This window comes from Crinia signifera, chromosome 1, assembly GCF_055691185.1.
Source record: "Crinia signifera chromosome 1, ASM5569118v1, whole genome shotgun sequence".
NCBI classification, from domain to species: domain Eukaryota; kingdom Metazoa; phylum Chordata; class Amphibia; order Anura; family Myobatrachidae; genus Crinia; species Crinia signifera.
The window spans coordinates 111,262,453-111,286,928 of NC_139217.1; the positions used below are offsets into that span (position 1 = coordinate 111,262,453).

Below are 24,476 nucleotides of genomic sequence, written 5' to 3' on the forward strand. Positions count from 1 at the left end.
CCTTTTCATACCCCTACTATCCAAGTGGGCATGGAGTTGGATATAAACCTGTGGCGAGCGTAGCGAGCCACCGAGCCCGAAGCGTGGCGAGCCCCGCGAGGGGACACAGAATACCGTCCCCTCGCGGGGCTCGCTTCGCACGCCACGCTTCGGGCTCGGTGGCTCGCTACGCTCGCCACAGGTTTATATCCAACTCCATGCCCACTTGGATAGTAGGGGTATGAAAAGGACCCCTTTTTCCCATTGAATTCCATGTTAAAATGGACTCAGTCCATTTTAACATTGAATCCTATGGAAAAATCGGGTCATCGCATCGCATCGTATGCGATGCGATGCGATATCGTATCGCATCTGATTGTATGCCTTAACTTAAGGCATACAATCAAAAAATCGGCAGCCCAGATACTACATAAGTACCCAATTTCTTTATTGTACGTTAGCTCCATTGGGTCTTCTACTCACTGTTCAAACACAAAATTGCAATTCCGGTATTTGACTGGCAGGGTGGAAAGATGGGACGAGGAATACAGGTGATCCAGGGGCATGTGGGAGGTTTGCCCACCTTTCCGGGTGGCCGAGAGGGTGACCCAATTTTCAGGAGCCTCACGGACATTCTGGGAGGATAGGCAAGCATGATCTGAAGCATAAACTGCGAATAGCGGAACCTCCGAGCTGCAATAACTCATGGGATCAGGAGCTTATCCTATGTCACATCTGTTATCGCACCATAACGGTAATTTTTTTTTTGATAGCCCAGATAATGACCATCAGGCTAAAAATGCCCAAAAAATTTAATTATCTTGTCTAATAGGATACCAGCCTTATATAAATTTCACAATGAGGAAAAGCATAATAGCATACCTAAACTGCAAAAATATTACAGGGATAGCAGGTTTATACATCTGCAAAAACAGTATCTAGAATAACTACAATATTAATCTAATGCTCTCAGTGCTGCTATTAAATAGACCAGGGCAGCAGTTCCCAAACTGTCTGCTGTGGCACCCTGGGGTGTCATGTGACACTTGCAGGGGTGCTTCAGAACTAACTCAAATTACTTATGGTTAATGTAATAGGCAAAACCAGTGTTTGTGGCTTCCAATCATGAAATATGTGGACAACCAGAAACAAATCCTGTTCTTTACCACAAAACTGAGTCTACAGATGACATATAAGCACTATGGTCTTAATTTTATATTTGTTTCTAAAATTCTCAATAAGAAACTTTTGGCCTAGGGGTGGGGTGAAAAAAAATTCTTATTCTTTAGGGCGCCATGACTAAAAAAAAAAAATTTGGAACTACTAGCATAGTATATACTTTTCCACAGCACTTTTGTGATGATTTGGTAATAGGGCAACATCTTAGGGTGTATCCAATTGAATCCAAACAATATAGGCCATGGGTCCCCAATATTGAGAATACACACTAAATGATATTGATAAACTATTTCGTTCAGTGACGTTAGCGGGACCCATTGCAGGTATATAGCTACTGTATATAGCCAAACTGACCTGCTGTTCAGCAGATAGCGAGTCTTGTTAACGAGTCGAAACTGCATCGGTGAAACATGATGAAAAAAATAGTATAAAACTACTGTAATTTTGACAAAAACACATGTATTGGAGAATATTTTGCTGATCCACGTGTTTCTCAACCATCCCGAATTTTTTGTAGTCGAAAAATCTGCACTTTAATTGAATAGGTTAAATGTAAATTCGACCTAAAAACGGAGAACAGTGCAGATTTTTTTGACTGTTGGAATAAATGGCACATATATGAATACCCTCGTTAGTGTCCAAAGTGCAGGACTGCTGAATGGTACGTTCTGGCATTTTTTTATGCAACTGTCCTCGTATCTTCTTTTTTTTTCCACACCCTCCCTGGAGGTAGATGTTTTTGTCCCCATTCCCTACACAATAAATGTGATAAGAGAGATATCATAAATGTGTGCTGTATATGTAATACACAGTGGGAAAGGGCAGGAATAAGGAGAAAAGATAGGTAAAAAGAGAGGGGACAGGTGCGGGGAAAGGCTGCAGAAAGAAGAAGGGAATTGTGACTAGTATTCAGTTCTGGGAATCTTGACGCAGATGCGATTTTGTTCTAATTCTTCTAAATTTATTTACAGTTCGAAAATTTGAAAAATATAAAAAGTATATAAGGATATTGAACTCTACAACTTGTATGTAAGAGTCTACAAATGTGCTTGACAGATGCAGCAGCATTCCAACTAAATAAAGTCATTCAACTGACACCTGACTGATTCCAGAATATCCATTAAATGTTTGACTGTAATTAGATCTGGTGATGGCTAAGGCATAGATGTTATATAGTTAACATCAGTGTCAAACTGGGTGGAAGGGACCTGTCACAGCATGCTCCAGACCACATGTCCTACCACGGTGTCTACATGCCGGTTGTCATGCACAGTACTCTTAGTACTATGGAAGGATTCTATCGCTAGGAGACACTCTAATGAGAGCAGCTCCATCTGTACATGTGCTTCAACAGCATTGCCAGGCTCTGCAATCCAGAAAACCCTTTATCGTTGGTCCTGCTCTGCAATTCAGAAAACCCTATATCATTGGTCCTGCTCCACAATCTAGCAAACCCTGTAATACTGGTCCTGCTCCGCAATCCATCAAGCCTGTGCTACCAACAAAGCTGGTTCTACACCCAACCCAACAAATCCAGTGTCACTTGTACTGTTAGGCCTGCTCTGCAATCCAGCAAGCCCTGTATTCGCTGGTACTACTCTGCAATACAGCAAACACTATATCACTATTTATGTTCCGCAATACACAAAACTCTATATATATATGGTCCTGCTTAGCAAGGGAGAAAATCCGATATAGCGGGTCCTGCTCAGTAGTCCAGCAAACCCTGCATCGCTGGTCCTGCTCCGTAATCCAGGAAACTCTATATACTCTATATCAGTGGTTCCCAACCCTGGTCCTCAAGTACCCCCAACAGTGCATGTTTTGCAGGTCTCCACACAGAATCACAAGTGCTATAATTAGCTCCACCTGTGGATCTTTTCAAATGTGCCTGAATAATGAGTGCACCTGCCGGGTGACCTGGAAAACGTGCACTGTTGGGGGTACTTGAGGACCAGGGTTGGGAACCACTGCTCTATATGGTCCAGCTGCGCAATGCAGCAAATGAGGAATAGCAGGTCCTGCTCCGCAAACCAGCAAATACTATATCGCTGGTGCAATCCAGTAAACTGGTGCCATCTGTAAGCTGGTCCTGCCCCGCAATCCTGCTAACCTGTGTTTCCTGCAAAGCTGGTTCTGCACCACAACTCAAAATCCAGTGTTACCTGTACTATTATTCCTGCTCCGCAATCTAGTAAATTCACCCCATCCTGTGGATAAGGTACTGCTCCATTAACAATCTCTAAGCTTACAGACAAATTCCAGTTAATGATATTTCTGATGAACTGAACTTCTCAGTGGGTACTGTGCACAACTTCTTTCAGAAGCAACTGGCTTCAGGTGCTTTACATGGATTTTCTTGTATACTGGGATAAATGCCTTGGTTCACACTATTGGAACAAATGCTTAGACAAATATGGAGAATTTGTGAAAAAAAAATCTCTAAAAAAGGTCATATTGTTGATCATACACATATGGACAAGATTAATGAATTAATGCAATGTGAGGTCTGGTTACCTAGCCACTTTAAAATAAGAACATTAACATTGTTCAACATTCAATGAATACCAATTTTGACTAAATAAATTTAAAAATTACAATTAATTTAAACATTTAAACCAGACTGTTTGAATTGCAAAAAGAAAAATTTAGACTGCAAAAGGTTAATTTTATATATTATATATATATATATATAATATATATATATATATATATATATATATATACACACACACACACACACACACACACACACACATAAATACAGTATTTATATATATATATATATAGATATACTGTACATACATACACTACACTCAAATGCGCACACATACAAGCTTAGACAATCAATCGATTCAATAAAATATACAATGACAACGTTTCTCAGCTGCATTAACCCTTTGAGTGAAAAGTGAATTTGTCAAAATTGGTGTGAAAATTGCCAAGTAAACTTTTTTATTCATCATAATGACCTGTAGCATTTACTTTCTATAGGAAATATAATATTTTTTTACACTACATTTTTATTTAAATTTACATAACAAATATGTAGGCGACACTGCAATTTTAAGCAGTTCTTTTGCGTATCTCTCACAGAGATGTTGGTACTCAAAGGGTTAAATTCTTTACACAAACCTTTTGTTACAAATATTTTATAAATACATATACACACACCAATATCTCTCCAGTTCTTTCATTAATGTTTTACTACAAATCTTAAAGCTCCTCAAATACTTAAATGTAACTTCCTTTCTGCGGTACAGAAGGTGCAGTAAAAAGGTAGATATGAAGCACTCTTTTTGGGGGTCTGTCTTTAGTTAAAAAAAAAGTTAATTATTTAAAAATAAGGTAGGAAATACGCTGGTCAATTTTCAATAAAAAAGTACTAGTCTGGAATGTTTGGCCATTTTCATAACATCAATCTGAAGTGGCATTTTTATGGACTGAGAGCATATCTTTGCAATAATGACATCAAACCATGATCTATATCCCTGTAATGGGAATAATTACAGCAAAGATTCTGTTTCCTGAATGAAAAAAAAAAAGTCCTCACAAAGTCCAGCGATTGCTCGTGCAGCAGCATTTAGAAAGACGACATTGTGCAAGAAAGTTTCCATTTTTTCCTCTAAATGGCACATATTACACTAGCTAGACTAGGTGCGGGGAAAGATTTATACCACACAAGATCCTAAACGAGAAATCTATACGTCTCCTCACACCAACTGTGTAACCCAAAATTCTATTAGCAACTTATGTTAAGCATATATTGATATAGATATATATTGATAAAATTATAAAACTGCAATTGATATTGGATCTTATTAGCATGTACCATGACTGAACCATTCCAGATAAGGGAAGCAGTTGTCAAAAGATATTGGAATCACTTTCAGAAACCTCAGTGAGGAAGTCCATAGTGTTTGGTGATACCATTACAACATAGCACTAACATTAATAAATCATTTTTTTAATAAGTGGATTTGAAGGATCTACCAGAAGGCATACTAGCCTGATATGTACTTTTTTATTAGCTAAGAAAACAATTTTAGCTAAGAAAACAATTTGCATAAAAATAGTTCAGGTGATCAGCTAGATTCTGTATTGTTTTTTTTTTATAGGTTGATACAGTGTATTAAATTTTTTGTAGCAAAGTGAAAGATAAATGTGCAAATTTAATGGATGGAGTGATGAATCCTAACTTTTATCTGAGTGTTTCTAATTTATATTTGAGCAATCAGAATGGATTATTTTTCACATAAGAATTTCAATTGAAAATTTTGTAATTCTTAAAAAAAAAAATCTAAAAATCCGGTATAAAAAGCAAGATCACATGTATTTATTGCTACAAGTAGTATGTCTAGCAGTTGTGCATTAGTAATCTGGAGGGAGAATCCACTGTCTTTCCTCTCCCCCAGCTAACTGCCAGGCCCTCCACTTATACCCCTTTCACACCAGAAATGCAGAGACAAACCCGGGAATTCCATTCCCGGGACAAGCAGGGACATTCCCAGGTTGGGACCCATTCACACATGCTTTTGAAGCAGGGACAACCCGGGTCGGTACCGTTCATACCAAACCCGGGTTGACCCTGCATTTATCATTGAAAATGGCCTTTTTTAGGCCCACATTACATTATTGATTATTAAAAATTAGACACCAAACAGTTGTAGTGTTTTTTAACCTTGTTAATTTCAAGAAAACAAATGAGAAGGCATATATAAAAGTATAAAACTTTGTCTATTTCTAGGCACAATAGTGCAAGATAAATACAAAAAATATAAAGGCACATTACACAAATCAAACAACCCCCCCACCCCCGTCCCCCACAAGCATTAAACATCCCCCCCACCCCCGCCCCCTAAACAGGACCTTATGAATCAGGCCAACTTTTTTGTAAACTTGAAAAGTGCTCGGCAAACATCGGTCGGCCATTGTAAACATCAAACCTGTAAAGTGCACAGGCATATAAAGTGCTCAACTATCAGCATATAAATAAAAAAATAACACCCCAAAAACCCAACCTCCCCCCCGCCCCCCTACCTACAAAAGTGCCCTTAAAGCAGCAATACTATTTCAAAATGAAATGTGCCTTTAAAACAGCAATACTATTTTACAATGCCTATTGCAATTGCCTGTATACAGGGTATTCAGGCGAGGATGGTGGCGGGTTAGGAGGATCATAGTATGGACCTCTGGAATAGGGCTGGTAGCTATGCTCAGTGGCAATAGGGCCTTGGCTAGCTGGGAGCGTGTTGTTACCCACAAAGCGAGGCAGGATGTGTTCCAGGAACTGGAATTGACGGTCTTTGTAGCTGTGCAAGATGCGCTCTTGGTGACCCATTATCTGCGTTATGAAGGTCTGCTGCAGCTCTCTTTCCGCCTCGATGAAACAGAGTTGCCGGGCATCCTCCTGTCGCTGCATGTTGTTGTCCATGTCGCGCAGTTCTTCACAGAGCACCCTGGTCATTTCCCATGCTGCAAACTCTACTTTGGTGGCTTTGCGCTTCCGCGGTGGACCTGTATATACTGCAAGGGGAGTAAAGGCATAAGAAAAAGCAGTGGTGTGATCGTATGTGTTTGTGGCCTACTCCCACCTACACTTGATACACTCTGCGACACCAAACTTTGCAGTGGACGGTTATGGTGGCGTATAGTGCAGCATTACTGTGTATTGGAATGCAAGTGCTTAGGACATTCAAGCAAGGATAAATACTTACTATGCGCATCACAGGGAGAGCTTTCTTGGGTGTCGCTTTGGGTGTGGCGAGCACATCACTCTCTTGGATGGTTTCTACACTGGTGCCGCTTATGCTGTCATCTGCATGGTTAACGGAGGAGTTAATGGAGGAGTTTAAATCGGTGTCATCTGGGACTAGTATCGGTGCTGTTGGCCCAGGTGATATTGGCCCAGATTGGGTACTGTCCATCGACTGATTATTGTCTTCATCAACCACCGATGAGAGAGTGATCGAGCTGGAGGAGGACAGGCTGACGGGGTCACTCAGGTCAGTGTGGCCAAAACATGCTTTGCACAGCTCATAAAAGACCCAATCTTGCCTTGCAGCCCCGCTCTTATTCCGATTGCGGTCATGTATGCGGTGGAATTGTTTCTTCAGCCCCTTCAACTTGTTCACCACTTGCTGCTGGCTGCGGACGAAGCCCCGCGATGCCAGGGCCTTGGCAATGTTGTGGTATATCTGGGCATCCTTCACAGTGCCTGTAATCTGGCGCCGGATCTCCTCTTCCCCTCTGATGGCTAACAGCTCCCTCACCTCTTCATTCGTCCAAGACATGGCAGCCACACTTGCAGGGGTTAAAACCCACTTTGCCCGAGTTGCAGGGTTTAAAATGCACTTTGCCCACAGCACGTGCACGCTGTATCTCCCTGCACGCTGTTTGCTGCCTCTGGGCGTGTCTGGGAGCGTCCAGCACAACAGGAAGTTGCCCTGCTAGCAAATCAGCGTTAGCTGACATCAGCAGAGGCAACACGGAAAGCAGGGACATGTCCCTGCACCTTTCACACCAGCGAGTAGTCCGGGAAGGAACCGGGAGTAACCCTGGTACCTAGCCGGGTTGGATTGCCGGCAAAATAGCCCGGGATTTTGTCCCGGGAACCTTTCACACCAGAGCTAGTCCCGGGTTGTTCCCGGACTCAACCCGGGAATTTAGGCTGGTGTGAAAGGGGTATTAGAGATTCCAGAAATCAGCACCTGAAAGCCACACACAGCAAACCAGCTCCCCCTTCCAGTGGCAGCCAGCCACACACTGCAAACCACCTCCCCCTTCCAGTGGCAGTTAGCCACACACTGCAAACCAACTCCTCCTTCCAGTGGCAGTTAGCCACACACTGCAAACCACATTCCCTTTCCACTGGCAGCTAGCCACACACTGCAAACCATCTCCCCCTTCCAGTGGCAGCCAGCAATGCAATGCAAACCACCTCTCCTTTCCAGTGGCAGTTATCCACAAACTGCAAACCACCTCCCCCTTCCAGTGGCAGTTATCCACAAACAGCAAACCACCTCCCCCTTCCAGTGGCAGCCAGCCACACATTTCTGATGCACAGGAGAGGCGGGATATGGTCGTATTGTCAACCACACTTAGGTCGACAGTCATTAGGTCGACACCATTGGGTTGACAGGCAACTAGGTCAACAGATGGCTAGGTCGACATGGATGAAGGTCGACACATCGTTAGTTCGACATGGTGTTTTTTTTACTGTTTTTTTATAGCCGACAGGCGGTATTTCATGTCCTACCATAATAGTGTGCCGAGCGCAGCGAGCAATGCAAGGGGCTGCGGTTGACTTCCAACTGTGTCCATATCGAAGGTGTCGACATTCGGGTAAAAAAAAACAGTAAAAAAACCCATGTCGACCTTCATCCATGTCGACCTAGTTGCCTGTCAACCCAACGGTGTCGACCTAAGTGTGCTCGACCATACGATCCCAACCCGGAGAGACATATAGCCCTCTCTGGGCCCAAGAGTGGGAGCACAGTCATCGGCATAAGGGGAACTGTTAAAAAAAAAAATGGAAACCAGAGAAAAGGAGAAACTGCAGGGATCAGAGTATTTGGCAAAGAACATGAGGAGGAAAACGAGAATAACATGGGGTGGATGGGAGGAACTATGGCAGGGTGTAGGGTGTATACAATATGTACACCACTGGTTCCCAAACTGTGTGCCGTGGCTCCCTGGGGTGCCCCGGGACACTTGCAGGGGTGCCATGTGTTGGTGGTCCAAGAATGATTCAAACTATTTATGGTCAATGTAATAGACAAAATAAGTGCTGGTGGCAGCCAATCTTAAAATACAGTATGTGAACAAACAGAAGTGAATCTTGTCCCTCACCACATCACTGACTCTAAGGAGAACATTTAAACACAATGTACCTCATTTCATATTTTTTGTACAGTGTTTTGGGGGCCCAGAGGTGAAAAAAAAAATCTGATACTCTAGGTCAGGACACCAAGATTCAAAACAGTTTAGGAACCCCTGATGTATGCAATAGTGTGTGACATCATAAATGTGAAGTCTAAAATGTGGTTATAGTAAACCAATGAAATCATCTGAAGGTTAGCCCCTCAAATTTCAGCTGCAGCAAGCAAACTGAATCCCAAATATATTAAGAATGAAAATATACAGAAAAATAAGGACAATAAAGATGTCTGAAAACGTTACTGAATTTGCACATGATGTAAAATGAAAGAAGAATATAGGATGTTCTTTGTTACATAGTATGAATGCGCAGTATCCTATATAATAAACTGCTAACACTGCTCCTCACCTCTATAGGTGAAAATGTAAATGGTGTGCGCACCGGCGACCACTAGGTGGTGCCAGTTAGAGCAATTCAAGTGATGCTCTGTTCGTCCGCGCACAGCCTCAGGCGCTGACATTACTGTTATGGTTTTCTGTCATTTTTATGGGCTGGTAACTAGTAAGTAACATATGCTGCAAAGCACAGAGTACTTCTAGCAATATGAAGAGCAAGTGACAATCTGAACACTAACCAGAAAGGAGGAAAGTTTGCAGATGTTACGATATCACACTATATTTACATGACTGTATGACATAAAGCCTTTGAAAATAAATGAAGTTACACACAATGTTTACGCATGCAGTTAGGACTTGTCTTACTAGAGTAACTGTAAATTAAAACACTAATTGTAGGTACATCATACTTCCTATTTGTGTGTTATTTTTGTTATCAAATACACTTGGACTGCATCAAAGTCTAGTTACACAAATGGTTGGTTTAAATTACAGAATTGTAGTTCCCAGGCATAAATCACCCTTTCCTCTGTTTATAGACATAGCCCGAGGGTTGTATGGTATATTCATTTTTCTCAGCAACTAAGCAAGGTAAATAATTGTCCTGCATTCAAGTACGGCGGATTCCAACTCCATATGGAATGCATTAACTCAATTCACCCCCCCCCCCCAAAAGCATGTATATAAATTGAAATAACAAACATGTATGGCTGCAGATTTTAAATGCAGTATCCCGTTCCTGAAAGTTCCATGCATTCGTGATTTGAAAATGCTTTACAGAAGTGTGCGTAGCCTGACTTCCCAGCTTCTCTCTCTAGACCGGGAATGGAGAACGAAGCCAGCCAGCCAGCAAACAAATTTTCGTAAGGTAAATCGTAATAAAAGAATAAATAAACAGTCTAGTTGTCTGTCCCTTCAGCTGCAAGATTTAAACACAAGCCTTCCTCCTATTAATCTGTCAGCGCCGAGCAGAAATATACTGAGCTACAAAATGCTGCTTAATTAGGCCAGAATATCACAACTGATAAATTACAGTACAGGCTATTTGACCACCTGTTCTTGTGCTCATTACTATAAATTACAACACACTTGTAACAAATCAAAAATACATTAAAAACAAAATTACTTTTTTTTTATTTTTGGCCAGAATAAAATGAATGGGGATGCCAAGCAATGATGCTTAAATGTGCAGATGTTAAAGCATTTCTTTTCAAGCTGCAGATTTAAGGCATGCCTTGCAACTTCCCTTAATATGGCCAGATATATTATTTATATATTATTTATTTATAAACAGTTTCTTATATAGCGCACACATATTCCGCAGCACTTTACAGAGAATAATTGAACATTCACATCAGTCCCTGCCCCAGTGGAGTTTACAATCTATATTCCTTATAACATGTACACCAACACACAGACATTCTATGGTTAATTTGTTGGGAGACAATTAGCCTAAAAGTTAATTTTTGGATTGTGGGAGGAAACGGAGTACCCGGGAGAAACCCACGCAAGTTCAGGGAGAATATACAAAGTCCGCACAGTTAGGGCACTGGTGGGAATCAAACCCATGACCTCAGTGCTGTGAGGCAGTAATGCTAACCATTACACCATCCAAACTGCCCTGCTCATTTTCCTATTATTTAATGTATTACTACCTCTTTTCCAAACTTCAGTGACTGTTTACTTACCGTTGTATGGTGTTGGTGGCTCTATTATAAAGTTATTTTGTTGAATGCGTGTGGTCTTGTTTGCCTTAATCGGTATGTATTGTAAAATGCTGGGAAGTGGCCTTAACCCTTTGAGTGCCAAGTGAATTTGTCAAAATTGGTGTGAAAATTGCCAAGCAAACATTTTTATTCATCAAAATAGCATTATACTGTTTAGGAAATATAATTTTTTTACACAACATTTATTTGAATTTATATAACAAATATGATATTTTGCACATCTCTCACAGATGTAGGCATTTTAGCAAATTTTTTGCACATCTCTCACAAATGTTGGCACTCAAAGGGTTAATATGGGTTAAGTAATTAGCCTTACCTTAAATAGGTTAGATACAAACCACTCGTCTGGATCTGACTTTCAGATTATATTGGAAAGTAGCGGATACTTTAGAACAGAGGTACTTAAGCTTCTGTATATTGGGATACAGCTTTTATAAAATGCTGGACGGTGTATAATTTTGCATTGATTAACACTCACATATCTATTCAGTTTTAGGGGGGTATTCAATCTAGGATCACGGCTGTCGATCCCTGCCGACAGCCATGATCCTGGCCCGTTTGCGGTCAGCCTGACAGCTGAACGACAGGCGGGATACAATATCCCGCCTGCAGATTGGCGAAAAGGGGGCGTGGCCACGAAAACGGCCATGGATTGTCGATCTGCGGCCAGGATCATGACAATCCACGGCCGTTATCGGCAGAACGGGCCCGACAGCTTCTAAAGTCGGGCCCGTTCTGCCGTGATCCCGCTTCAATGCTGTCGCTAAAGACAGCATTGAATAGGAAGCCGCTGCTATATCCCCCGTCGGAAATAGCGGCGGCCCATTGAATACCCCCCTTACTGCTTTACCAAAAAAAAAGAGGCAAGTAGTTACAATGTATAGATATACATCCCAAAATCCATGGTGTCAGCAGCTAGGGGATGTGGATTGGTGTACAGAATTCAAAAATTTTAAGAATTAACCACCCAATTTTCGTGTCACACAAAGCAGAGACAGACACCTGCATACATATGTGGCCTTTACATGTAACTCGGCTGTTTATACGCAAACACTTAAGTAGCACCAGACTTTCCCTATTATCACTGGAGCAAATGTTATTGTAGAAAACTTTATATACATTTGAAGGGCTATATATATATATATATATATATATATATATACATACATACATAGTAATAAATGTGAAACTGCAAAGATGATTAACACTCTGTATTGCAACAGATATTCAAATTTTTTATTAAATATAATTCAGCTGTGTACTTCAGGAAGCCTGCTGGGACAGTGGTAGTAAGAACCACTGTCCATTCAAGTGACTTCGCAGGCACGGATCTGATATTGTGGACTTTGCCCTTATAGCAATCGTCCCCAATTAAAAACTGCCCATGCCAAAACTTGCCAGAATGTTTTTAAACTGACAATGATCTGTATTGAAAATTGTTCTTTCGACAAGCTATAATTAGACCCATCATTCACCTCTTAACGCTTTAATACAAAGTCTATTCTACTCACCTCTGTAGAATATAGAGAACATTTTAGTGCCTGATATACAATACAGAGTAGCATGGCATAAACAATATAAATAGCAATTTAGAAGCTGCTTTTCCAAACAGAAACTTTTCTAGTACCCAGTACAATAAAGACAGTAAAGTAATGACCAACAGAGGTCATCTTGTGATTAATATACAATACAGTAAAAAGAATTACAAAGAACTAATAAAGACCAACACCAGTGATTGATACACCACAGTGACTACAGTATACTATCAACATCTAAAAATATAGAATGCATTCTAAGGACCACTATTTCATTATTCAGCATTTGACAGATTTACACTACGTAGACAAATTGATTGGATAAGGAAAGCAAATGGACACAACAGGTAGTTTGTTTTGCCATGCCGCCTTAAGCACAGGGATGCGGAAAAAGGTTGGGTCAGCCTAGAACACACCTGTCACTCCAAATTGTCCCAGAGGTTCTCAATGGGGTTATGATCTGGACTCTGATCTGGCCAGTCTATCTGGGTTTAAGCATAACACCACCACCTCCATGCTTTACTGTAGCTACTGCACACTCTGGAATTATACGTTCTCCACAATAAACAAACCCATCTGATCTGAAAACATTTAGATCTTCACAAACATGTCTCTGCTGCATAAGCACACCATTTTGCTCCTGCGGGGTGTACTCTACATGGTGTACTCTCCTAGCTCAATAAAATACAGATGGCATCCTAGTGACAGATATACAACACAGATAGGGAAATTTACTATACTGTGAATTCTAGTTCACATGTGATTTTGCAATGGGCAACCAATCAGATCCTGTCTACTATTCTAGAGGGTGTTAAATAACTAAGTAGATTCAGATTTTTTGCCCATAGCAACATCACATGTGAAGTAGAATTCACATCTTAGAAAATTTCCCCCAGACAGCAATCTATCTACAACTACACATGACAGAATGCATGCCAATTACCAGTATACAACCAATAGGGTGTGGATCGTTTGGTCTACAACGACTAGGTCGACACCACTAGGTCGACATGGGTTTAGGTCAACAGGACATTAGGTCGACATGGTTTTTTTCACTGTTTTTTTACCCAATGTCAACATGTTGACAACATGTCGACATGGACACAGTTTGAAGTGCACACTATTTTATACTCCCACCACGCCCTAGTGGATAATGGGGCATTAAATACCGCCTACCGGCACATGTCGGCTCAACAAACAGTGGAAACCCCATGTCGACCTTTTGACCGTCGACCTATTGCTTGTGTCGACCTAGTGGTGTCGACCTAGTTGCTGTAGACCTAATGACCGTATCCCCAACCAATATCTGTAGACAAGTATACAACTCATGCCCCCCAAATACATTGCCCCCCTCATTGGCAAAAGATGAATTTACGTTAGCGTTAAATAAAAAAAAGAGGTACTCTTTACTTAGTACGGCGGGCATCGCGGCCATCGCATGCACTAAAAAAATGGGTGCGATGCGACCGACGCGATGCCCGCGAAACAATGTTAAATGGGCCACAGAGCCCAAATAGTCCCCCTGAAGTCTGAAATGGCCCCCACAATTGTTAACGGCACCCCACGATCAACGTGAACCCGAAGCGTGGCGAGCGCAGCGAGCCCGCGAGGGGCGGCGGTACGCGTCCTCCGACCTTTTCATACCCCCACTATCCACGTCGGCGTGGAGTTGAGAATAGAATAGTGTGGCGAGCCCGAAGCGTGGCGAGCGCACGCGGATACCTGGGGGGGTATAGTGGGGGTATGAAAAGGTCGGAGGACGCGTACCGCTGCGCTCGCCACGCTTCGGGTTCACGTTGATCGTGGGGTGGCGTTAACAATTGTGGGGGCCATTTCAGACTTCAGGGGGACTATTAGGGCTCTGTGGCCCATTTAACATTGTTTCCTATGGAAAAATCGCGAGCATTGAGGCACTGAACAGTAAAATCGCGTCCATTGAAACTTTTAACATTGTTCCCTATGGGAAATCGCGTCGCACCCGTTTTTTTAGTGCATGCGATGGCCGCGATTTTTTACCCCCGATGACCGCGATGAGAATCGTGGGCGCCGTGCTAGGTAAAGAGTACCAAAAAAGATCAGTTAGAATTTGTTCAGTCAGACATCCCTATGACATCCCCATGAGCCTCAATAGATTGTACCACCTAGGATTCTTCACTACTGATTTGTTACCACGGGTTGAGTATCACCTATACAAAATGCTTGGGACCAGAAGAATTTTGGATAACGGATTATTCAGAATATTTTTATATTTCAATTATGTATCTTGCATTTATGTTATATACAAACACATCAAAGACATGAAATAGACAAATATTTTTTATTTGTGCATAAAACAAAGTTTCAAAACATGAAACAAAGTTTGTGTACAATCTCAGATAATGAATTTGAATGCCAAGCAATCATTTTCTTGCAGATATTTAGTGGCAGTTACATATCATGTACCCAGGAGTGCTGTTACAGATGTCCCCAGTAGGTTTTTTCACTTTCTGGAATGTATGGTTTTTAGGAATAATTTGGATAAATGGATATTTGGATAAGGGATATTCAACCTGTACTACATTACATATTTTGTATCTTCATTTATACCGTGCCTATTTGCTACTCTATTCCCCGTTCAGCTGTAGAAAAAATTGAGCAACAGAAGAAATAAGCAGCAATACGAGTTCACAAATAATTGCTGAAGAAAAACAAAAATTCCCCCCCACTTTTTTTTTTTAACTAAAACATATAATGGCCCAACCGTAAAAACCTTGCAGGTGATTTATGTGGTTGAATCTGTGCCACACTGTTTAATATTTGTTGAGAATGATACAAAATGCTACATCTCTTTTGTATTAAAAAATACCCACCATCAGATGGCACTATTGCTTTGCTTTAAGGAGACTTTACATTACATATATAATAACTGCAGAATTACTCAGTATCGGAATACAGACATACCATATAGAATTTATGCTAAAACCCCATACACGCTGGGCGATTTCATCAATAATCTCCAGGGATATGGTCGCTAAGTGACCATATCCCCGTGTTTTTGGCTTGATGGTCTCCAGGAGCGAGCTCCTGCGACCAGCCCTAGTCATCTCTGGTCACTGATGAAAACGGGACATTAATCCAATATTGCTCAGCGATCACATTGCTCCATGTGTGCAGAGCTTAAGAAAATCATCGTATTACAGAAAAAAAACAAAAAAAAACAGTGTATGAAATAGAACATGTAGGGATACTGTAAAATTTGTAATAAACCGGTATTCATTTATGATAACTATATATATATATATATATATATATATATATATATATATATATATATACGTGCATTGAGAATATGCTTCGTAGTGCTGTTTTGATGTATTTTCATAAAAGCTCCAAAGCGTTTGCAATAATTTAAGCTGTGTGGATATATTTATTTAGAAAGGAAAACCCCATCACATTGTGACATGTACATTTGGTAACATGGAATAATGATTTTTTGACATAGACCTACAGTACAACAGAAATATACTGTAGGATAGGATAGGATACAACTATAGGATTAGTGGAAATGACTATTCTATTAAAACAAAGTTGAATTACGTCTCATCTGTCACCAAATTGTGTGGTTTCAGTGTTCCATTCTGTGGCTAGTATGGTTTTGTGTGTTGTTGCTATTGTACAGTTTGAGTAAGGGCATTTGGGATTTCCTCCACTCATTTGATTACATCCTACAGTTCAGTGAGGAGAAGCTGCTGTTTTATTTATTTTTGTTACACAAGTAGCTGTGATTGCAGAATTTAGATGGATTGATCCCTTCAAATCAAAACAAATTCTTACCTAAATAATCCATCAAGCATCAATGCAAGGGCCAGAATTCATCAATGTAATTATTCCCAGCCTCTAGTAATGTGCACAGCTCCAACAGACCAAAGTTTCAGCTTTGTCAACCATACGTTTACGGTCTGTCAGTGCCACAAATAACCTCCAATGCCATGTCCCCTGATCTCTGAAAGGTTTAACGTGCGTTTTGTTTTATCTCAATGGCCATAGTGTATGACAAATATCATAACATACTGAAATAATATTTATTGACGAAAATGTTCAATTGATTACACAGACATTTTGAAAATCACTTACCGCTGGTATGTAAACTATATCAAGGTAAGTCTCCATAAACAAACAAGTATTATAGTGTGAACCTTGGCTGTACAGTGAATTTAGATGGAAAACGGTCAAGCATCTCAGACTGTTTGCAAAAACATCACCCTTACAAGGTACCTTGTTTGTCAAAAAGAAAGCAAACTCTGTAAAGAGTGCAGATCACTAATAAATAAAAGATTTCTGATTTTGTATCTTCTATACCTAACAAAACCACAGTATTGGACAATTATTGCATTTTACAGTGTGCTTCTTATAGGATCAAACTGCACCAGAATAATATTCCTTTAATAATGAAGTTTTTAAATCATTTTTAATTACCTTTCAAAAACCACATTCTAGTCCTGCACTTGACAAGATGCAAAATAGTTCAACAAATGTTGCACTATGCAGGGGATGAAATTTATGCGGCGCGGCTGGCAACATGCATTAATGTACTTACTGAATATACACAAAGGAACTTTTTAGTTGGTTCATACTAACGAAAACGACTTGTCTTATTTGCTTATTTAAAGAACTGCCTGATGAATATTAATTGTAAAGCTTTAACGTGACATTTATGTTTTATTTTTAATAAGACATTGATAGAATTTTTACATTTCCATTCATAAATATTTACACACAACTGCTGGGGGTTCTACTATGTAGGTTAATATTGGAGTTTGTTGTTTTATAAGTACATATAAATGGTGAGATTTTGCCTATGTATACTTTTTACTATGTGATTTCCCCAGAGCCCAGAATTCTCCAATATTGTCTATACACACTGTGATTTTTGAATATGTAAGATTTTTTTGTTGCAATGACGATCCCTCGGGAGGTGCGCATCGACATTGCAAGCTGTATATACACAGTAAGATATGTGCACTGTGTATGTGTATATATATATATATATATATATATATATATATATATATACACACACATACATACATATATACACACACATATATAAGTTTATATATAAGTGTATACAAATCAGTAGATGATATCACACTGTGACATAGATAAGCTGAAGATATTGCATCATAATATATATAATTCTATATATAATTCCAGTATTGCAATTTTTGTGTTTGGTTGCAGAATGTTTTAGCTGTAGTATGCACATTATTTACTTTTGCCTATATTTCACTTACATTGTTTCACCTGCTTGATTAACAGCAAATACGACTAATGTGACATGAAGAAATGTTCCTTCTGAAATGGACTTTTTGTTTCTGAGATTAAGGGTGAAATGTAATAGGATACAAGTCCATAGTACTACAGAGTTTTTGGTAATTTTGAAATATTTTATGTAAAAACCATTAAAAAAATAAAATAAAAAATACTTTAAAGGGGAGAGGACTCAAACCTTCAATAGAGGTAAATAACAGAAATGGAACTAGCACGGCTGATAAAACAACATTTAGACGCTAATTGGTTGCTATCGGCAACTTCTCCAGTTTACGTCTTCCCAATGTTTGACAAATCTTCCCATAAATCTCAAAGCAAAGTAGCAGAACAATCTGCATTTTTACAAACTCACATCGTATTACATTCCCCAGCAAAGTGCTTTATATGTGAAAGAATGTAACGTCTTCATGTACGTTTTATGAATGAATCAACAGATTTCCTTTTTTGCCCCACCATACATGTAAGCATGTCACTGTTAGTTACAGATTAGCCTCTTCTGTTCTCTTTAAATGATCTATTGGTAAATATGGCGATTTCTCCTAGCAACATAAGACTTGGTGATCTACCCATTACATTTATTTCATGTTTATAACACTGCACATATAGCTTAGAATGTACGTCAGCCCAGTCACACATAATTCATGCACATTTACAAAACAAGCCAGGGGAAAAATAACCGTATAATTTTCAACACAAATGATTAATTTGCAGATCACAAATGCAACGGAAAATAAACCCACAATAATATGAGAGAGTAAGTTCTCCCGTAAAAGAATTTCAGTGCATCGTCCGTATTGCACATACAGTGAATGTGTGATGAAGACAGACTGTATAAACCAAGAGCTCCTATTATCCAGACACCAAGCTGAAGGGGAGGAGGAGGAGGATGTAGTAAGGCTGACACTACCTAGAGTCTTTGTTCTTTGCCTGAAGATCACCTCTAAGCGAATTATTCATCACGTCCCACAAATAGTTTTTTTTTTATTTTAGTGCAATGCAATGTAGGAGGAATCGTTCGCCAGCAATCCCCTAGGTTACAACATAGTGTTGTCTTAAATAGGGTAGAAATTTTAGTAATGTTAAATTTGTATTTCAGGGACAAAAAAGGAGATCTATAAACGCACACTATTACACAGCATAATTAAACTATTTACTAACTGCTAATTTGTGGACAACAGATATGACCTCTGAAGTGATGTGTAAATAAAAATACAAAGTGCAGTAATATACAAACTCACGACGATATATGTACAAGTGCAACAATTCCACCCCCTTCTACACACTACAGAACGGGGAATGCCAAGAAGCCCCTTCATAGGTATCCTGTCCAATGTCAGTAGTTTATTCGCTTCATCTAAATAGGTATCAATGTTCCAATAGAATTTCCAGTACACTATTCTGCCAAGACACAGCATCAAAACATAATCAATATGTTCTTGAAACACTTACAATCCCGTATATCAGTGGGTAGTTGAAACTATGCATTTGCTCTATAGGAAGATATTGCCTGTTATAAGCATCAATCAGTTCATAAGAAACCATGGTTCACGTCTACTGGCAGTAATTACATAGAGGGGTAGATGGGAGATTCCGTACCTTGGACTGGTAAATGGCTTTAATGCAAAGCATGTTCATGTGCTACATCACAAGAAGTTTGTTTTAACCTATAAACAAGTATACTCATTTATTTGCATTCCATACATTCAGCAGTAAAGGAATTGCATTGCCATTTCTATTAAAAACAATGTTAGCAACAATTGTTTAAATCAACAAAGTCTATTAAACTGTAAGGTAATCAATGGACCTGTATGTAATGGGGTAATATGTGTGGTTGTGCGGCTTTGTATGCCTGTCTACATGTGCCCTCTATCTCTCAGCCTTTTTCCTAATGTGTCTGAATCACTAACTACTTGTAACATAACATCCATACACACCTATACCAAAATAACATACATAGTGTATGTACACAATAACTACACTAAAATGTTATTTTACACTTGTAGTCCTACTTTATTGGCACAAATTAAAGCATACAGGAGGATATACAAGATCACATTTTGTTTATATAAAGCATACTGCACAAAGCACAGTCGAGCCAGATGTTTCTAGTAAACTTGTAGAATAGCATAACTCAGAGACATATAAGATTAAGCTAACATAAAAAAACAACATACAATTTAACGTGAGTGTGGTTTACTTACAATCAAAAAAAAAAAGAAATGTATGTGGGTCATAGCCTCAGCACACAACATAAGGAACAGAAAATTTAGCACATGCCATGCAGGGCCACCCCACAGGAATAATTAAACTAGGAGTGGCATAGTTGTTATGTACACCTATGGCGAGTTTATAAGAGCTGAGCAGACCTATAATATATATACCTAGGAAAAACTCAAACAGAAGGCAATCAATTGAAATACAATCAAGAGGTCATACAATTAAAATATGCGGCCATCGCTTAGGTCAAAGACCCACCTGAAGAACGCCAAAGCACACCTGCTTTTCATAAACACACCAAGAAAACGCCATGTTTCTGCCCCCTAAATGCTGGCTTACTGTCAAACTGCAACATCTGTGTGTACGGATATCCTTTTTTTTGCTATTTGGTTCCGTGCATGCGCAAAGGGAACGCTAAACATACGCAGAATTGGGGTTCTATATAGAGAACTGGGGTTCTATATACAAATGAATAGCTATTCCTGAATAGACTAACTCCCATCCATTTGTCAGTTTTCTGTTTCTATTTGTTTTTTATTTTATGAAATGTGTTCGCACACATATCATTTGTTGCATGAAGCATTGTGACTACTTTGCCATATAAAATTCCAAAGTGGTTGGATACAAAGTATTATCCATCCAGCTCCTAATTGTCATTTTTTTCAAACAGGGCTTGTAACAGTGCAGAGTCAATTGGTTGGTATGTTATCTCCCTTCAAGGCTTTGCACAAAAGGGTTGTTTTTTTTCTCCTGATATTTTAGGTTTTGCACTCTTCTCCTGTTTCATAACTGTAAATCTGTTTTAGTTTGGAGAGAAATTTACTAGCATAAGCTTTTAAAGTATCCAAGTATTGCAAACTCTGCTCTGGAATTTATGTAAAAGTAGTGGGATCCAATGGGAGAGAATAAAAATCGTGAGGTTAATCAGCTTCCATTTGGATTGCATGGAAGGTGAAATTAATTGGACATATTTATATTGAGAAGGCTGCACAAACTTTAGGATTTTGTGCACCCATCAATAGATACTGGTTTAACAGCAGTGGTTGCATGTGAAAATGTTACTCGTGATCTCGCAGGATACATATCAAACATATTATAAAGGCATAGAAGCATCATGGCTTATTACTTAATACTGTAGTGGCATAATGGCGTAATATTCAAAGTTCTAAGCAGGCAATAAGAAAGCGTATTTTTATCCCCCTGAAGCTGTAAGATGCAGATCGCAAGATGTGTGTGAGGTTACCTTCTATTGTCTTCACTGTAGAGGAGAAGCTTCTAGAAATTTAAGTTGTTGCTCTTTGATTGGATGAAATAGTGACCATTGCTAAAGCTCCAAAACTAAATTCTATTTTACATTCTGTAACTGTAAATGGCCTATGGGTTCTATCCTCTTAAATATGCAGTGGGGGAAATACTGTACATGTGGTGCTCTCTTGTAGTCCCACTTATTGTTTGTGTTCTTGCAGTGTTTATACAGTAGAGAGAGAGAGAGAGACCTGCATCTTTCACTAGACTGAGGCATGCCATTGCTTTATGCTGGGTACACACCAGGACAACTAGGGCCCGATCCCCACAATCTAGATCCAATTCCGATCAATTGGATGTAGATTGTGTGCTGATTGGGCCCTTTTCTGACCTGGTGTGGACCGATACCGATCCGATGCGCGGTCCCGCGGGTCGGTCGGTCGTTATTGAGATCCTACCTGCTGCAGGTAGGATCTCAATGACGACCATACAGCCGGGTGCGGGTCGCCATCGGATCGGACCCGCTCACGGTGCACATCGTGAGCGGGTCGTGCCCCCCGCGTCACCGTGAGCGGGTCGGACGAGACACTGACGACCCGCTCACGATGTGCATCGTGAGCGGGTCGTCCTGGTGTGTACCCCGCATTAGCCACACAAACCTGAATCACCAACAGATCTTGATGGAGAAGAGACAGTGACCATTACTCTCATTTTAAAAGTATGATATATATATATATATATATATATATATATATACACACACACACATAAAAAAAAATATAAAAAATATATATATATATATATATATATATATATATATATATATATATATATGTATATCAGATATACTGTAGTATTAAGCCTGGTGAAGAGAGAAAGTGGATATAAAGTGAAAAGAGATAATGCACCAGCCAATTAAATCCCAAATGTCATTTTTCAAACACAGCTGATTGGCTGCTGTGTTATCTCCTTCCACTTTATCGCTTCACCAGATTCAATACATCTGCCCCTTGAGTGGTATTCAATTGTTTTTCACCAGCATGTCAGCTCACTATACACAGGGGTGGGGAGTTGAGATGTGTGAATGCTTGTCTAAACCCCATCAAAATGAGCACGACATAGGCAAAAAATAAAAGATTCCTATCATTTTAGATGGGAGAATTGGGCATGATATAACAACTGAATACCACCCATAGTGTCCAGGGCAGGGATGGATTTAGGGCCTGGGGCTGAAAATGGTTAAGGGCCTATAACAGTGGTTCCCAACCCTGGTCCTCAAGTACCCCCAACAGTGCATGTTTTGCAGGTCTCCACACAGAATCACAAGTGCTATAATTAGCTCCACATGTGGATCTTTTCAAATGTGCCTGAATAATGAGTGCACCTGCCGTGTGACCTGGAAACCGTGCACTGTTGGGGGTACTTGAGGACCAGGGTTGGGAACCACTGGCCTATAAGGAAAAGTGAAAGAAATTAGGCACAAAACATGCAGGACTCATAGTTCATAGCCCCAGTGCCTCTCTAAATAAATGATAGTCAAAAGAAAATTGCAATACATGATTTATGTCCAATTATGTGGCCAGTTGGTGTCTGCTTTGTGCTCAGCATGCTATCGATTATGATGGGCCTATTTTTATATAGAGCCCTGGAGCTGCAGCTCCATCCGCCCCATTGTTAATCTGCCCTGGTCCAGGGTTCCGATTTCATTTATTAATGGTATCTAACAGATTATCTACGCCTGATAGCCAGTGCAGATGTAGAGATCCTACAAGCCTTTCTGCCTTTTACCACTATGGTAAAACTATGTCCATGTCATTCTTTTCAATCCAATAATCTCTTGCAGGCTTCACTGACAGGATAGTGTTGAAAACCAGCTCTCGTGCTGGAGACCTGTCTAACTAAGGAGTAAGGAAATCCCCCAACCTTAAAGGTGCCCATACACGTTGCGATAAACTGCACGCAATGCGATGCGTTATCAGGCGGATCACATTGCATGTGTTTTGCATGCGATGCGGTCCGCGGCCAGTACAAAAATTATGTGCAGCACATACTTTTTGTACTGTGTGATGCGATGCCTGCAGGAGCACACATTGCATTGTAAGCTATTTATCGCACCGTTTATGGGCACCTTAAGATGGGTTGTATAGGTGACAACTCGTTTGCAGACTTTTTTTTTTTTTTTAACAAATACCGTATGTGTAGAAGGACCAATCAGAAGCTGTAATCAAGATATCACCGCTTTTGATTGGTCATAATGCTCAGTAACTCCAATATTTGGAAGTGGTGAAGCGGCAATGAGGTTTCAATTTGAACAATAAACATGAACAACTTTGTGGCTTAAGAAATTTCTTAAAGTAGTTATAGTAACCAACATTGTTTGCAGGGTGTTTAACTTGTTGAAATAAATTGTATGTGCCACACTATTGAACATAAAAAAATATGTTCCCAACAACAAATGTTCCCACCAATTCTGCTATATTTTTCCATTTATGCTGCATATGCATCTCTTGACAAAGTACCCGATTTTCAATACTGCATAGGAGTAGACTGAATGTCCTCTTATATTCACATATGCATACATATATGGATATTACAAATAAATATGATAACCAGAGTAATCAAAAATATCATAATCTATTGGAATTCCCCAAATCTGCTAGAATGCAATAAGGGTGATCAGTGTCTACCAAGTATTACCCTGATGAATACTATATACTTTTGACAAGGAGCCACATGCCAAATACTATTAAATACATAGTTACTCAATAGAGTATATGCAGCTTTATCAGCTGTGGTGACAACCCCGATTTAGATACATCTGCGCAAAAACAGCATGCCGACATGTAAAAAAAGTCAACATTTTGTCTATGTCGACATAAACACTGTATTAGTGTACAGCATCCACTCACCATGCTTTGGGCACTATTATAATCTAACTCTATGCCCACTTGGATCAAAGAAAAACGCATGTCAATGTCTAGACTTGTCGACATTTTAAATGGCTGCATTT

General features: G+C 39.8%; 1 protein-coding gene across 3 annotated transcripts in view; it reads right to left on the reverse strand.

Annotated features, from left to right (window-relative positions):
- Positions 1–24,476, reverse strand: part of LRBA (LPS responsive beige-like anchor protein) — a 544,849-nt gene that overhangs the window by 25,188 nt on the left and 495,185 nt on the right. The gene's annotated exons all lie outside the window — the stretch shown is intronic.